The 15,843-nt window shown below is 42.2% G+C and overlaps 1 protein-coding gene across 2 annotated transcripts in view; it reads left to right on the top strand.

The window, feature by feature from the left end:
- Positions 1-15,843, top strand: part of ccdc6b (coiled-coil domain containing 6b) — a 61,091-nt gene that overhangs the window by 24,349 nt on the left and 20,899 nt on the right. The window lies entirely within an intron of this gene.

Below are 15,843 nucleotides of genomic sequence, written 5' to 3' on the forward strand. Positions count from 1 at the left end.
TTTGTAGCCACAGTATTTATATGGCTAGTCCAGTTCAGTTTCTGGTCAATGGTAACCCCCAGGATGTTGATAGTGGGGGATTCAGAGATGGTAATGCTATTCAACGTCGCCAAGGGGCGATGGTTGGATTCTTTCTTGTTGGAGATGGTCATTGCACTTGTGTGGCGCGAATGTTATTTGCCACTTGTCAGCCCAAGCCTGGATATTGTCCAGGTCTTGCTGCATTTGGGCATGGACTGCTTCAGTATCTGAAGAGTAGCGAACGGTACTGAACATTGTGCAATCATCAGCGAACATCCCCACTTCTGACCTTATGATGGAAGGAAGGTCATTGATGAAGCAGCTGAAGTTGGTTGGGCCAAGGACACTACCCTGAGGAATTCTGCAGTGATGTCCTGGAGCTGAGATGACTGGCCTCCAACAACCACAACCATCTTCCATTGTGCTAGGTATGACTCCAACCAACGGAGAGTTTTCCTCCTGATTCCCTTTGATACCAATTTTGCTAGAGCTCCTTGATGCCACACTCAGTCAAATGCAGCCTTGATGTCAAGGACAGTCACTCTCTCCTCACCTTGGGAGTTCACCTCTTTTGTCCATGTTTGAACCAAGGCTGTAACGAGGTCAGGAACTGAGTGGCCCTGGCGGAACCCAAACTGGGCATCAGTGAGCAGGTTATTGCTAAGCAAGTGCCGCTTGACAGCACTGGTGATGACCCCTTACATTATTTTACTGATGATCCAGAGTGGACTGATGGGACGATAATTGGCCAGGTTGGATTTGTCCTATTTTTTGTGTATAGGACACACCTGGGCAATTTTCCACGTTGCCGGGTAAATGTTGTAGCTGTACTGGAATAGCTTGGCTAGGGGCGTGGCAAGTTCTGGAGCACAAGTCTTCAGTGCTATTGCCAGAATATTGTCAGGGCCCACAGTCTTTGCAGTATCCAGAGCCTTCAGCCATTTCTTGATATCACGTGGAGTAAATTGAATTGGCTGACCTCTGGAGGAGGCCGAGATGGATCATCCACTTGGCACTTCTGGCTGAAGATTGTTGCGAATGCTTCAGCCTTGTCTTTTGCACTGATGTGCTGGGCTCCTCCGTCATTGAGGATGTGGATATTTGTGGAGTCGCCACCTCCAGTGAGTTGTTTAATTGTCCACCACCATTCACGACTGGAAGTAGCAGGACTGCAGAGCTTAGATTTGATCTGTTGGTTGTGGGACTGCTTAGCTCTGTCTACCGCTCGCTGCTGATGCTGTTTGGCATGCAAGTAGTCCCGTGTTACAGCTTCACCAGGTTGACGCCTCATTTTGAGGTATGCCTGGTGCTGCTCCTGGCATGCCCTGTTGCACTCTTCATTGAACCAGGGTTGATCCCCTAGCTTGATGGTAATGGTAGAGTGGGGGGTATGCAGGGCCATGAGGTTACAGATTGTGTTCGAGTGCAATTCTGCCGCTGCTGATGGGCCACAGCGCCTCATGGATGCCTAGTCTTGAGTTGCTAGGTCTGTTCGAAATCTATCCTATTTAGCACAGTGGTAGTGCCACAAATCACGATAGCAGGTATCCTCAATGTGAAGGCGGGACTTCGTCTCCACAATGACTGTGTGGTGGCCACTCCTACTGATATTGCCATGGGCAGATGCATCTGTGGCAGGCAGGTTGGTGAGGATGAGGTCAAGTGTGTTTTTCCCTCTTGTTGGTTCCCTCACCACCTGCTAGACCCAGTCTAGCAGCTATGTCATTTAGGACTCGGCCAGCTCGGTCAGTGGTGGTGCTACTGAGCCACTCTTGGTGATGGACATTGGAGTCTGCACCCAGAGAACATTCTGTGCCCTTGCCACCCTCAGTTCTTGCTCCAAGTGATTCAGCATGACGGAGCACTGATTCATCGGCTGATTGGGGACGATACATGATAATCTGCAGGAGGTTTTCTTGCCCATGTTTGACCTGAGACTCCATGAGGTCCGGAGTCGATGTTGAGGACTCCCAGGGCAACTCCTGACTGTATACCACTGTGCTGCCACCTCTGTCCTGCTGGTGGGACAGGACATACCCAGGGATGGTGATGGTGGAGCCTGGGACATTATCTGTCAGGTATGATTCTGTGAGGATGACTATGTCAGGCTGTTGCTTGACTAGCCTGTTGAGACAGCTCTCCCAATTTTGACACTAGCCCCCGGATGTTAATAAGGAGGACTTTGCAGGGTCAACAGGGCTGCGATGCCGTTGTCATTTCAGCTGTCTCGGGTCAATACTGGGTGGTCATTCCGGTTTCATTTCTTTTTTGTGTCTTTGTACCAGTTTGTTACAACTGAGTGGCTTGCTGGGCAATTTCAGAGGGCATTTAAGAGTCAACCACATTGCTGTGGGTCTGAAGTCACATGTAAGTACGACAGATTTCATTCCCTAAAGAACGGTAGTGAACCAGATGGGTTTTTATAACAATCGACAATGGTTCCATGGTCATCATTAGACTTTCAATTCCAGATTTTTATTGAATTCAAATTCCACCATCTGCCATGGTGGGATTTGAACCGGGGTCCCCAGAGAATTACCCTGGGTCTCTGGATTACTAGTCCAGTGATGACACCGCCATGCCATCGCCTCCCCAATTGAACCTAGAATCTCTTGGTCAGTTTGTGGCTGAGCTGTTAAATGGGTAAGCCAGAAGGACCTTTGAGAACCCGTTGGAAATGAAACCCCTAGTTTTTAAAAGCCTGGTTAATTTAGCTTATAAAAAGGGGTGTGGTTGTATATTTTTTTTTATGAGGCATGATGAGAAATTGGTAAATCCGGGACTCCAAAAACTGTTTCATGTTGCTTCTCACAAGAGTATATTTCAGTCTGCCTTCCAAAAGCAACTATTGCAGATCACAGTGTACAAGACACTCTCTTTCTGTGCCAAAAATCACGTTGAGGCTTATACTTGGCATATAAGTCGATCCTGGCCCCAACCTTTTCTGCTAAGAAATGCTATGTTTTAGGAGTCGGCCTCAATCTTTCACCTCAGAAATGTACATTTTAAAAAATTTATTTGTTCATGAGATGTGGGCGTCACTGGCTAGGCCAGCATTTATTGCCCATCCCTAATTGCACTTGTTCAGACAGCAGTCAACCACGTTGCTGGAGTCACATGTAGGCCAGACCAGGTAAGGATGGCAGATTTCCTTCCCTAAAGGGAATTAGTGAACTAGATGGGTTTTTACGACATTCAACAATGGTTCCAGGTTATTCATTAGACTTTTAATTCCAGATTTTTATTGAATTCATATTTCGCCACCTGCCATGGTGAGATTCGAACCCAGGCCCCCAAAGCATGACCCTGGGTCTCTGGATGACTAGTCCAGTGACAATACCACTACACCACCGCCTCCCCTTTTACTCACCTTATATGTCAGCACATGGGATCAAGCAGATGACTTATCTGGCTGTCGGAGAGGCAGCAGACCTGTGAGGAAGCTACCCAGAACAGGAGGATATAAATCAGTGCCGAGATGCGAGGTCTACACTTACTGGGAGTTGAAGAGGCACACCAGCCAGCTGTTCAGAACCGGCCCGCACTGATTTTGAAAGAAGAGTGGAAAAAAACTGTGACATCACAGCAAAGAAGCAATTTGGTTGGGGAAGAAGCTAGCTGTTTGGTGAGTATCTAGTAAGTGGCTAAGGTCTATTTTGTTCCTAAGGTTTAAAATAGTACAGGAACTGGTGATAAGGTTAATAAAATACATAAAGAAAATATTAAATAAGTAGATAATTAAAATGCATTAACGATGGCAGGACAGGTGATGTGTCAAGGCTGCAGCAGGTGAGAGCTCCTGGATTCCATTATGATCCAGGGAAAACAAGTCTGCAGTAAGTGTTTGCAGCTTGAGGAGCTTTGGCTCAGTCATTGAGCTGGAAGCTGAACTACAGAAAATGCGACACATCAGGGAGTGGTGGGGTGTCACCTAAACGCTTTGTACCAGGAGGTGGTCACACCACTTAGGATAAGCTCTTCTGATTTCGCCAGCAACAGGAAGGTGTGATTGCAGCTGAGGCAGGTAAGGGGACCCAGAGGGCAGGCGTGCGGAAGCCTCAACCTCTTCAATTGTCTATCAGGCCTGAGGCTCTTACAGTTTGGATGGGAGTGGGGATTGCAGGGTGGATGAGCTGACTGACCATGGATGGCACTGTGGTACAGGAAGCCATTCAAGTGAGAGGAGAAAAAAGGAATGTATTGGTAGTTGGGGGCAGTATCGTGAGGGGGATTGACACTATTCTGCAGCAATGAGTGAGAGTCCGGACAGCTGTATTGCCTACCCCATGCCAGAGTTCGGGACGTCTGCTCAGGGCTAGAGCGGAACTTGGAGTGGCGGAGGAAGATCCAGTCGTCGTGATCCATGTAGGTAACAATGAAATAAGCAGGGCAGGGAAGGAGGTTCTGCATTGTCAGCATGAGGAGCTAGGCATCAAATTAAGAAGCTGAATCTCAAAGGTAGTAATCTTTTTTACCTAAGCCATGTGCAGATTGGCATAGGGCAAATCCGGTTAGGGAAATTAATGCATGATTCAAAGACTGGTGTGGCAAAATGGGTTCTGGTTCATGGGGCACTGGCACCAGTATTGGGCAAAGTGGGATCTGTACCTTTGGGATGGTCTTCACCTGAACTGTGCTGGGGCTGGTGTTCTAAAGAGCTGTATAATTAGGGAATTAGAAAGGGTTTTAAACTAAATAGCGGGGGCAAGGGATCAAATTTGGGAAGATATGATAGATCAAGGAGCAGAAACAAGGCAAGACAAAAAGGTATTAATATGGGAATGAAACAGAACGTGACAGGAAGGGATAGAGAGCCCAAATCTGAGAATATCAGCAGTCAAGGCAAGATGTTACAAAAATAAAAGGACAAAACTCAAGGCTCTGTGTCTGAGTGCACATAGCATTCGAAACAAAACAGATGAACAGATGACATTGGGACCTGAATATTGAAGGGTACATGACATTTAGGGAGGACAGGAAGAGAGGAAAAGGTGGAGGGGTGGCTTTGTTAATAAATGATGGTATTAGCACATTAGAGAGGCATGATCTAAGTTCAGGAAACCAGGATGTTTGCACGCAAACACGCATGCAGAGTTTGTTATGGCCCACGGTCATACTATTGTTAACCAGCTCCTGCACATTAAGAAGTGCAGGAACAAGTCATAGAGAACATCAAATCCACTTATAGCAGTGCCTGGTGACACTCAGCCTGGAAAATATATTTAGTGCAAACCCTGAATTTCAATCTTCCATTTGCACATGGTTGATTAGCTTACATTTCTACAACTGAATAGGTCGAAAATGCGTCATGGGAAGCACAAATGAAAACCGACAATTGTAAAGTTCAAAAATAAAGCCTATGAATCAAAAATAAGGAGAGGAAAGCCAACGGAATTCTCCGCTCTTGAAGTCCTTTGGTCTTCCACCTTGAACACTAGGTAGCAGAGGGTCTACACTACAACAGTGGTGACACTTAAATATTTCATTGGCTATAGAATGCCTTGGACATCTAATGTCATGAAAGATGCTATATAAATGCAAGTATTTACTTTATTAGTACTGAAGATGTGGTTTGTAATAAAATGGATGAGCTACAAAATGCATCTGCAGTAAGATTTTCCACATTGTGTGCCCAAGGATATTTTTTTGTCACCGGTTTATATCTGAGAAACTGAGCTTTAATTATTATTATTATTATTTTTCCCAGAGCAATTACATTCAGGTAAAGAGAGGATTACAAATTCAGACTAGGATTTGTGCCTATAGTTCTCAGCATGCTGTTGTAGAGTATGTGTGCAATGGAGAAGACCTAGACTGAAGTAGATTTCCAGCCTCTTAATTAAATTGCTAGTAAGAAGATCATGTTCTGAGAGAACAAGCAACTGTTAGTGTATCCTGCTGGAAACTTAACTCCCCTGGCATTGTAAAACAAGCTGACCCCAATTCAGATGGAATTTCTCATCAGCAAAAGGCCCTGAAACCTCCGTCAGGAACTTGAGCTTTATAACTTGAGCCATTTCACTTTGCATGGAGTGATTTCCAGTATGGGCTGCTTCTGTACACTCTCCATTTCCTCACCCTTGCCAGGTGGATCTGCTTCTGGGCCTGGCCAAAGCCGTCGTCAGTGTTCCCTCTGGGCCAGATGGCTGTGCAGTAACACTAGAGTCTGCACGCAGGTTCTGCACAAGTTAACCCTTTAAATTACCATGCCTGAGTGGCCGTAAATGGCCTGTGCACTCAAAGCAAAATTACAGGCAGAGTTGGTCACCATCCAAGGTCTAAGCTGGACGTGGCCAGTAGAGGTGGTCATTCTGGCTGCTTTGTCTGTGCCCACATCACCCTGGAGAAGCAGCTTTTAATATCCATCGATATGCTTGAGGCTCTCCACAACCCATTGGTATCAGAGGACATATTGGACCCTGGCAATTTTTATGTTTAACTTGCTGCTTTGTTTTTATGATTTTTTTTTTATGCCCCTCTACAAAGGGGGTCACCTTTGTTAGGTTTTTGTTAGACACTAGGGAAAACCCAGGGACTCCTTATGGGCTTGATGAGAAAAGGTGCATTGCCTGATTTATTACATGTGGTACTGTGGCTCATCCCCTAGTAATTAGTTTCTAAGAATCATGGATAGTAGTGGTCGTGGGGATATATAATACAGGAGGAGTATTTGCATTTCTTTCTGTTTTAAATGCTATATGAAATATTAAAATGGCACACTTATGGTATTTTGAGGAAACTAATTTGGCAAGATTAGTGAATGCAGAGTCATTGAGAGTTATTATCAGAGGGCACATGAACAATCTTATTACTTTAGTTATGCACATCAATTTTCATCTCAATCCTAAGAACCTGAACCAAGTTCGTTCTAAGAACAATGAGCTTTGTATGTTTTCAGCAATATTAACACCTTTCTTCTAGGTCACTAGTCCAAACTGTGACCAAAGACGGTTTGAGGAAAATAATTTTGCTGATGACCAATACTTGCCTGCAAAGTTAATCCCACTATAATGCTGCCTTTGGCAATTACTTTCACTGTCATACTTGCCCCAGATTTATCTTCAGTTGAGGCTGCTGAAACCCTGTTAATAAACAGATAACTGATTTTTAGAGAGCTGTTTAGAAAACAGTAACGTTTCACTCGTTTGTTCATTGAACGCTCTTTCAATACTCCTGAGTATCTGTTTTTCTTGAACAAGATTTTGTATGTGTACAGGAATTTTACAGCAATGTCTTTGAACCTATAATCTGAAGGTTGTTATTCTAAAAGTTTCACTAGATGGTTATGTAGCAGTGGTGTTACAAGAATGATAGCCACCCAAAGTAAAAGTGTGGCTGGGTTTGCTGCTCCTAGTTTTGTGCAGACTGTTCTGCAGGATATTGGTTATTTTGTTTGCAAAATATGAAATATGACTCAGTTCTATAAAATAGTTACCATGACGCTCAGTAAGTGGTGTCTGTTGTGGTGTGGTACGTGAAAATCCATGTATTAGATGCAGTATCAAACTAGTTTACATCTTAATGCCTGTATAGTAATCGAATGTTGTTGCTGTCTGGAACTCATTTTACAGAGTCAGAATCAATTATTTTCTCAACCACCAGGGCAAATAGTTAGGCTTTAATGTTACATTAAATATTATTCATGCCACCAATCCTGGGCACTCACTCCACATTTCTGGGCTGGTCCCCTCCCCTTAATCAGTAAAAGTAGTCAATAATTCTATTGCAGTGTATTGTTTCAACACTCACTCATAGCTTTATAAGAGGTAGTTGTGTAACTTCTAATAGGTGCCATTGAACTGTGGGTTATTCAGGATAATGCCATATAAATAAATGTTTCAGTAAGACTCAAATGTTCATAATGGAGTGGGAAGTTTTTCAATCTTTACAGCATCAGCAATAAACTCATAAACACACTCCTGTATTTTATGGACCAGGTTACAAAGTAGCTCTTTTTATTGGGCAGTTTATATTCTGAAACAAAAACAGAATTACCTGGAAAAACTCAGCAGGTCTGGCAGCATCGGCGGAGAAGAAAAGAGTTGACGTTTATATTCTGAGTTCATGTCACACCATTGTCTCAATAGCATGTCCAAGCTGTCTGATACATGGAACAAATTTTAGCAAAAAGTGTGACTGTGGAATTGATGATTTGACTGTTTTAAGAAATGTTTGTGCTGAATGTGTATTTAATGTTGGTGTTGTGCCGGTTCCATTAATGTAGCTGCTGTGATTGGGCTAGAAATTTGCTTTAAAACCTATTTGGCATTATAGAAGTGACTGAAATTTCCAATCTGCCCTTCAAATAATTGTAGCAACCCTATTTCATTGAGTCAAGTGTACACTTTGTACTTGCTGACTGACCAGGAGTGAGAGTCTTTTCCATGCCTCCGGTAACAAGCATGGACTTTCTTTAAGAGCACAACCAATTTTTTGTTCTGAATTACTGCAAAAATCATATTTTAGCAAGCTTTATGATGAATTCTGGTCAGTTAGGTAATTGGAAGTGAGGTTTATAGATGTCCATGTTTGTTTGCTACATGTGTTGTATGAGGAAGTGACATCATGTCATTAAGTAAAAGAAGCTAATTCCAGCTGTAAACGGTGCATTGCAGTCATCCATTTCCTGACAGTTATCCCAGTTGATAGGGATGTTAGTTTTTTTTAAGAAGTCCCTTTTCAGTTTTTTTAATCTTGCCCACTTATACGTTTTCTAGTTACTTTTTTAGCAGGGTGGGGACTTGTCATTGTTTCTTATGATCCCAGCTGATGTTACTACTGGACAAGTCAGATCCCCAGGGTGGAACCCAGCTTGATAGATCCTAGCTTTTATATTTTTAGATCTGTGGAGGGTGGCGACTAAACAGTCACAGGAATCAGCTGATGAACTTTTAACAAAAGAATAAAACATTAAACAAGAAAAAAATTAACTAAATTACAATACTCCTTCACCCACAACTATATCTCAGCAGGTCTGACAGTAACTGTGGAGAGAGAAACAGAGTTGATGTTTCAAGTCTGCATGACTCTTCCCTTCAGTAGCTCTGAAGAAGGGCCATACAGACTCAACTTCAACTCTGTTTCTCTCTCTACAGATGCTGTCAGACCTGCTGAGTTTTTCCAGCATTTTCTGTGTTGTCTCAGATTTCCAGCATCCACAGTATTTTGCTTTTATTTTTTTCTAAGGATAACTCAAGTCACAAAAGCTTATACTCTAATGTTCACAATAAGTGTACAGTCCATGTCAACCAAGAGGTGATCTGAGGTCAGACACACCACTCTCTGAAACCAAGTGACAGCATCTGTTTAGGGTGGTAGCTATGAATCTTATCAATTTCCTCCCCAGACGCCTGTCACACAGTGAGCCAACTGGTCTCACTGAACTCCATCTTTCACACAGGGTTTCCAATATCCACTCTCAAAGGAGCCACTTTGGAATATTCTCCCAACCAACGCTTTCTCTCAGCTGCCTTCCACAAGGGTCCACCTCCAGGGTTTCAAACTCTCCTTCCGGTGTTCCTCTCCCCTGCATCATCATGTGCATTCAAGCTTTGCCTTCCACGCACTCTCTCGGATATTCAGCTGTGCATACAGAACACTGCTTCACAAGTCCATAGTAAAGAGTTACAGACCTTCAGCTGCATCCTTGGATCTTCTGGCTTCTTGCAAGCATGTTTTGCTTTAAATCTGCATCCTGCAGCTTTCTTCCTTTAAGATTGGAGCCTTCCTCTCTGCTCCTTACTTTCACTCCCAATGAACAGGATCTTGTTCCAGATTCCTGTTCTTCCTTCGACTAGAAGGTCATCTTGGGACTTTCTTTTTTCCCTTTAGGACCTGCTTCCTGGTTTCTGGGATCTTCTGTTCTTATGGGAAATCTTCTCTCTCTGCAGTTCCCTCTGCTGTGTCCAGCCTCTCCTGGCTTCTGAACTTAAAAAAAACTGCTTTCTGTTTTTCCCTGCCTGTGTGGGCCTCCTGTTGCTAGGCAACAGACAGTTTTTCTACCTTGTGTTTGTTTTAACACCCCTTGAAGAATCGTAAAACCTCATGAAAATGCAGGCATCTTTTGAAGTGAAACTAAAACTCAAGTTTTTCCTTTCTTAACACAACAATACAGAAATACAAATTAAACTTAAAGCTAAAACTCATTTCTAACACCCACAAATACAAATATAACTTACTTCAACTATCTCTAGTTCCTGACAACTTTAGTTAATTCTCTTTTTGTCTGTTTTTTAAAATCAGACAAATGCATTCCTACAAAGTTACAGCAGAAGAGAAAGTTGCCTTTGAGTGCCAGCATTACCAGCTCAGTCTTGAAAACTCTATTCCCATTTGTGTAGCCTCTTATCTAGATGTTTTGCTTACCCCTTGCTCTTAGTATTTTACCGTTTGAACATGCTTGGTGGAGTGTGTATATGTGTAGTGCAGGTGCGGGTTTAAAACCTTAATCAAATGTCTAGCTGAGGGAATAGTGATGTATTACTGCATTAAATTGGCTCATCTATTACGAACATAAGTAGCTGGAGAAGACCATTACACCCCCCTCTTTCCCCCCACCCCCCCAGCCCCAATTGAGCTTGCTCAGCCATTCAATACTATCATGGCTGACCTTTGGCTTCAGCTCTACACAGTAGATTGCGTATTAGCAGGTTGATTTTATTGCATCTCTCTCTGAGGAGATAGTTAGAATTTTGTGTTCCAAAAGCATAGTTTTTAAACTTTAATAGATGCTGTTAGGAAATAGAGGTAGTTTTAGTAAGTTATATGTGTATTTGGGTGTGTTGGGAATGAAGTTTGATTTGTATTTCTGTATTTGTGTGTTAAAAAAGGGGGAATTTGACTTTGTTTCACTTTGAAAGATGCCTGCATTACAATGAGATTTTACGATGCTTGAAGGGGAAGTAAAACAAACCAGGTGAAGAAAAAAAACATGCTCTTGCCTAGCAACAGGAGGTCCCACAGAGACAGGAAAGTAGTTTCAGTTCAGTTTGACTGCAGTTGGCCAGTGTGTTCCAAGGCTGAAAGGTATTTCCAGCAGAAGCAGCATAGCAGTGGGTCAGATAGCAAGCCCCAAACTAAAGTTGAAGCCAGGATTCCAGAGAGGCTGGATACTGGGAGACAGAACTGCAGAGAGAGCAGATTTCCCAAAGGAGCTGAAAGGTCCCAAAGTGAAAGGTGGAGTTCAGTGAGACCAGTTGGCTCACGGTGTGACAAGCGTCTGGGGGAAGTTGATGAGAGATCCATAGCATCTGTTTGGGGTGGCATCTGTCACTTGATTTCAAAGAATGGTGTGTCTGACACGGTTCGCCTATTGGTTTATGTGGGCTGTGTACTTATTGTGAACATTAGAGTAAAAGATAGCTTTTGTAACATGTGTTATCCTTATTAACCTGTATATATCCGTCAAGGTATAGTTGTGGGTGAAGGAGTATTGTAATATAGTTCATCTTTTCTTGTTTAATAATAAACGTTTTATTCTTTTGTTAAAAGTTCACCAGCTGACTCCTGTGACTCGGTCCAGTAGCCACTCTCCACACATCTAAAAAAATAAAAGTTAGGATCTATGAAGCTGGATTCCACCCTGGGATCTGGCTTGTCCAGTGGTAACAACAGCTGGGATCATAACACTGCCCTGTAGATAAACAGTGGCACCGCTAAGGTATACATATCCTAATTTTCATTGCAGAAAATTATATTTATTACATCAAATAGCTAAAACATACTAGTAGGTCAAATATAGTTAAAAAAAACATAGTATGCAGAATTTTCTAGGTATTCTAATGTTAACATACGAACAAGGAGCAGGAGTAGGCCAGATAGAAAGCTCCCACATCTCAAGAGTGAGCTAAATAACTAGTTAACTTGTTTTAATGGTATTGCTGGAGGGATAAATGTTGTCCAGGCCACCAGCAAGCTCCTATGTTGGTCTTTGAGTAATGCTGTGAGATAGTTTACTTTCATTTAGAGGGTAGATGGGACCTCAATTAAATGCCTTAATGGAAAGATGATAACCAGAGTGCAGAACAGCATTGAAAATAACAGTGGAGTAGACTTTACATTTAGAAAATCATTTCATAAGCCAACAGTACATGTAGCAGAAATAAAAACAGAAAATGCTGGAAAACTCAACCCTGGCAGCATCTTTGGATAGGGAAACAGAGTTCATCTTTTGCGTCTACGTGGCTGAAGAAGAGTCATACAGACTCAAAACGTTAATTCTGTTTCTCTCTCCACAGATGCTGCTGGACCTGCTGAGTTTTCTCAGCATTTTCTTTGTAGTAGTGTATGTAGTCATGGCTGAGTATTTTGTATTATAATCTGTAGCATTCATTCAATGTGATCTACAACCCTTTGAGCATACTACCTTAAAAGATGATCAGAAGCTCATGTATCATTTGGGGAATTATTTTTGAACACATCTTGGTTGATGTAAATTCAACTGATAACCTATGAAACTGTATAATGCGTAGTTTTCGAATAAGCAGCAAATTCAACCAGAAGCTTATTTAAGTTTTGCTAAATTAGCATTATAGTGAAAGCTATTCCAGTTATGCTTGAAATAAATCTCTGTCACACTGGCTTTCTGGTGCAGATTGGAGTTGTCTTCTGAAGCACTGTGTGATGCCGTATTTGCCTTAGTTGAGAAAGATGAGAGCTAGGTCAATGATTTACTTTGTGACAAAATGTTTGCTTAGTAAATACCAAGTATGGAATGAGATATGATATTCTGCTCGTCAATCCCACCCTAGTTTCAGGCATATAAATTTTGACCTACAGTGGACTCATACATAACCTGCTCGTTCTCTGTTCCTAATATAGTTTCTTATATTCTGAAATTCACAAAAGAGTAGCTGAGTGAAGATATTAAATGCAGGAGGACCATTTATATTTGTTTTTGAAATTAAGAAAAATATCATATGGCAGACATTTATTGAGGAAACTCATTTGTAAAAGGACCCATAGTTCTGAAGAGTTGTGTTGCCAGCAAGTAGGCTGCTCTGATCCAAGGAGAGCATTTGATATCAGTTTTGGTTGTACTGTTGCCCCTGAGTCAGAATGTTGGGTTGAAGTCCCCCATCTTCAGACACTTGAACACATAATCTAGGCTGAAAGTCTAGTGCAGTACAGAGAGTGCTGAACTGTTGCAGGTGCTGTCTTTTGGGTGAGATTTAAAAGATCTCAAGAAGCTATTTGGAGAAAAGCAGAGGAGTTCTCTGTGTCCTGGCGAACACTTACCTCCCTGCCAGTACCATCAAGAAAATAAATTATGTGGTGATATGTGCAGTGTTTCTTACATTACAAATGACCACACTGACCACTGTGACTGTGGAAAGCTTTGGAACATTGAGGCTGTGAAAGGTGCTATCTAAGTATAAGCTGTTCATCATTGTATATTGGGTTTCCACCCTCGATTCAGCATTAAAATCTTAGGTTTACATAGAACGTGTTTATTATGTTAAAGGCACCAAGGCACTTCACCATAAGACGTAGGAGCAGCAGTAGGCCATTCAGCCCATCAAGCCTGCTCCATCATTCAATGAGATCATGGCTGATCTGATAATCCTCAGCTCTACTTTTCCTGCCCTTTCCCCATAACCCTTGATTCCCTTACTGATTAAAAATCTGTCTATCTCAGCCCTGAATATACTTAATGACCCAGCCTGTGCAGCTCCCAGCAGTAAAGAATTCCACAGATTTCACTACCCTCCCTGAGAGAAGAAATTCTTCCCCATCTCTGTCTTAAATGGGCCACCCCTTACTCTGAGATTATGCCCCGGTCCTAGACTCTCCCACAGGGGGAAACAATCTCTCGGCATCTACCTTGTCAAGCCCCTTAAGAATCGTTTTTGTTTCAATCAGATCACCTCTCATTCTTAACTCCAATAAGTACAGGCCCAATCTGCTCAACCTCTCCTCATGAGAAAATCCCTCCATACCCTTCACAGGAGTGTTATAAAGCAAGACTTGAATACTGAGCTGCATAAGAGGACATTAGGGCAGATGGCCAAAAGCTTAATCAAAGAGAGTGAGGTTTAAGGAACATCGTGAAGGAGGAAAGAGAGAAAAAGAGGTGTACAGATTTTTAGAGGGATTTCTAGAGCTTTAGGGTCTAGCAACTGAAGGTATGGTCAGCAGTGGTGATGCAATTAAAATTGGAGATGCTCAATGCCAGAATCGGAGAAGTGCAGGTATCATGGACGTTGTGGAGCTGGCGGAGATTACAAAGATAGGAAGGGGTGAAACCATGGTGAGATTTATAAAAGGATGAGAACTTTACAATCAAGACATTGCTTAACCAGGAACCAGTGTAGGTCAACGAGCACGTGGGCAATAGGTGAACGGGATGGAGTGAATAAGGGCACGGGCAGCAGAGTTTGACCAAGTTTATGGGGAGTTGAATGTGGGAGGCTTGTTTTGGAAGAAAAGGAACATGTGAGAGTGAGATTGTGACACAAAGAGAAGATGGGACAGGGAAGTGAAGACTTGTAGAAAAAGAGATTTGGAGCCAAAGAGAACATAAGTGTGCAATAGTCTTAGAGAGGGATTAGAATTGAGCAGGAGGGCACAACAAATACTGTGTAAACTTAGCTCAGCAGCTAGATAGGTGGTTTAATCCAACCTGAAAATTGTAAGTATTCAAAATAAAAGGGAAGATAATTGGATAGCACAACTCTGGAGAAGGATTAGGTACATTTAATGTACATGTTTGAAAATGTATAGACATATTAAATATCAACGCACTTTTGAACATTGTTGTAATATTTATAAACTTGTAAATTATTCTTAAAATATTTCTAACTATTTTGGATCTGTTTGGTTTGCTATGATTTCATTGGAAGTGCTTACATTGGAGCTAAGTGATCACACTTAAGGATTTGATTTTTATACATTTGGCTTCACTTTTTTAACACAGTGATTTATATTGTTTATCATCAGTACATTGTTTGAAGCAATAGTTCAACTTTACTTCTGGCTCACCATTAACTTGCCATCATTCAGGAGCCAATTTTGCTATTGGTCGCATGACATGACATTGAGTTCACTTCACATCTTATTGACCATCTTCCATCTGAGATGTTTCTGATATTCAAGCTTCATGTTTTATTGTTGAGCTTGATAAAGTTCACTTAATGATCAAGTTGTAGGTAGTTTGCTTCCTTTTTAATTCTATAACATGTATTGCCCTTAAACTATGAGAATTTATTTTTTGCTAGCCCAGCACGAAACACTGTGCTATTCTTCCACAGACCCAGAAATGGGGTTACATAGGAATTTAGGAGCAGGAGTAGGCCATTTGACTGTTCAAACCTACTCCACGATTTGGTAAGATCATGGGCTGAACTGATTGTGGCCTCAACTCCACTTTCCTGTGTGCCCCTCAGAACCCTTGACTTCCCTTTCTATCAAGAATATATCTAAGTCAGCCTTAAATATATTCAATGACACAGCTTCCACTTCTGAGGAAGAGATTTCCACAGACTAATGACCCTCTGACAGAAAAAAATTCTCCTCATCTCCATCTTAAACAGGAGACCTCTTATTTTTAAATGACGTCCTCTGGTTCTAGCCTCCCCCATAAGAGGAAACATCCTCTTGGTATCCACTCTATCCTGTCCTTTGCGATTGACATGTCCTTGGAGCATCCCCTTCCAGCACTTAGCATGATGTTTAAGAGCAGCTGTAGACCTCTTGATGTCTACAGCTGCCTGTCTGGCCTCTGAGATCAGGGTCTTCCAGCTACTGAAGAGTTTGGCAGTCAGAAGACCCAAATTGCTTCCCAAATTTTGAAAATAATTGGTTGGTTATTGGGGTGTGGCCATA

This window comes from Cetorhinus maximus, chromosome 20, assembly GCF_964194155.1.
Source record: "Cetorhinus maximus chromosome 20, sCetMax3.hap1.1, whole genome shotgun sequence".
NCBI lineage: Eukaryota > Metazoa > Chordata > Chondrichthyes > Lamniformes > Cetorhinidae > Cetorhinus > Cetorhinus maximus.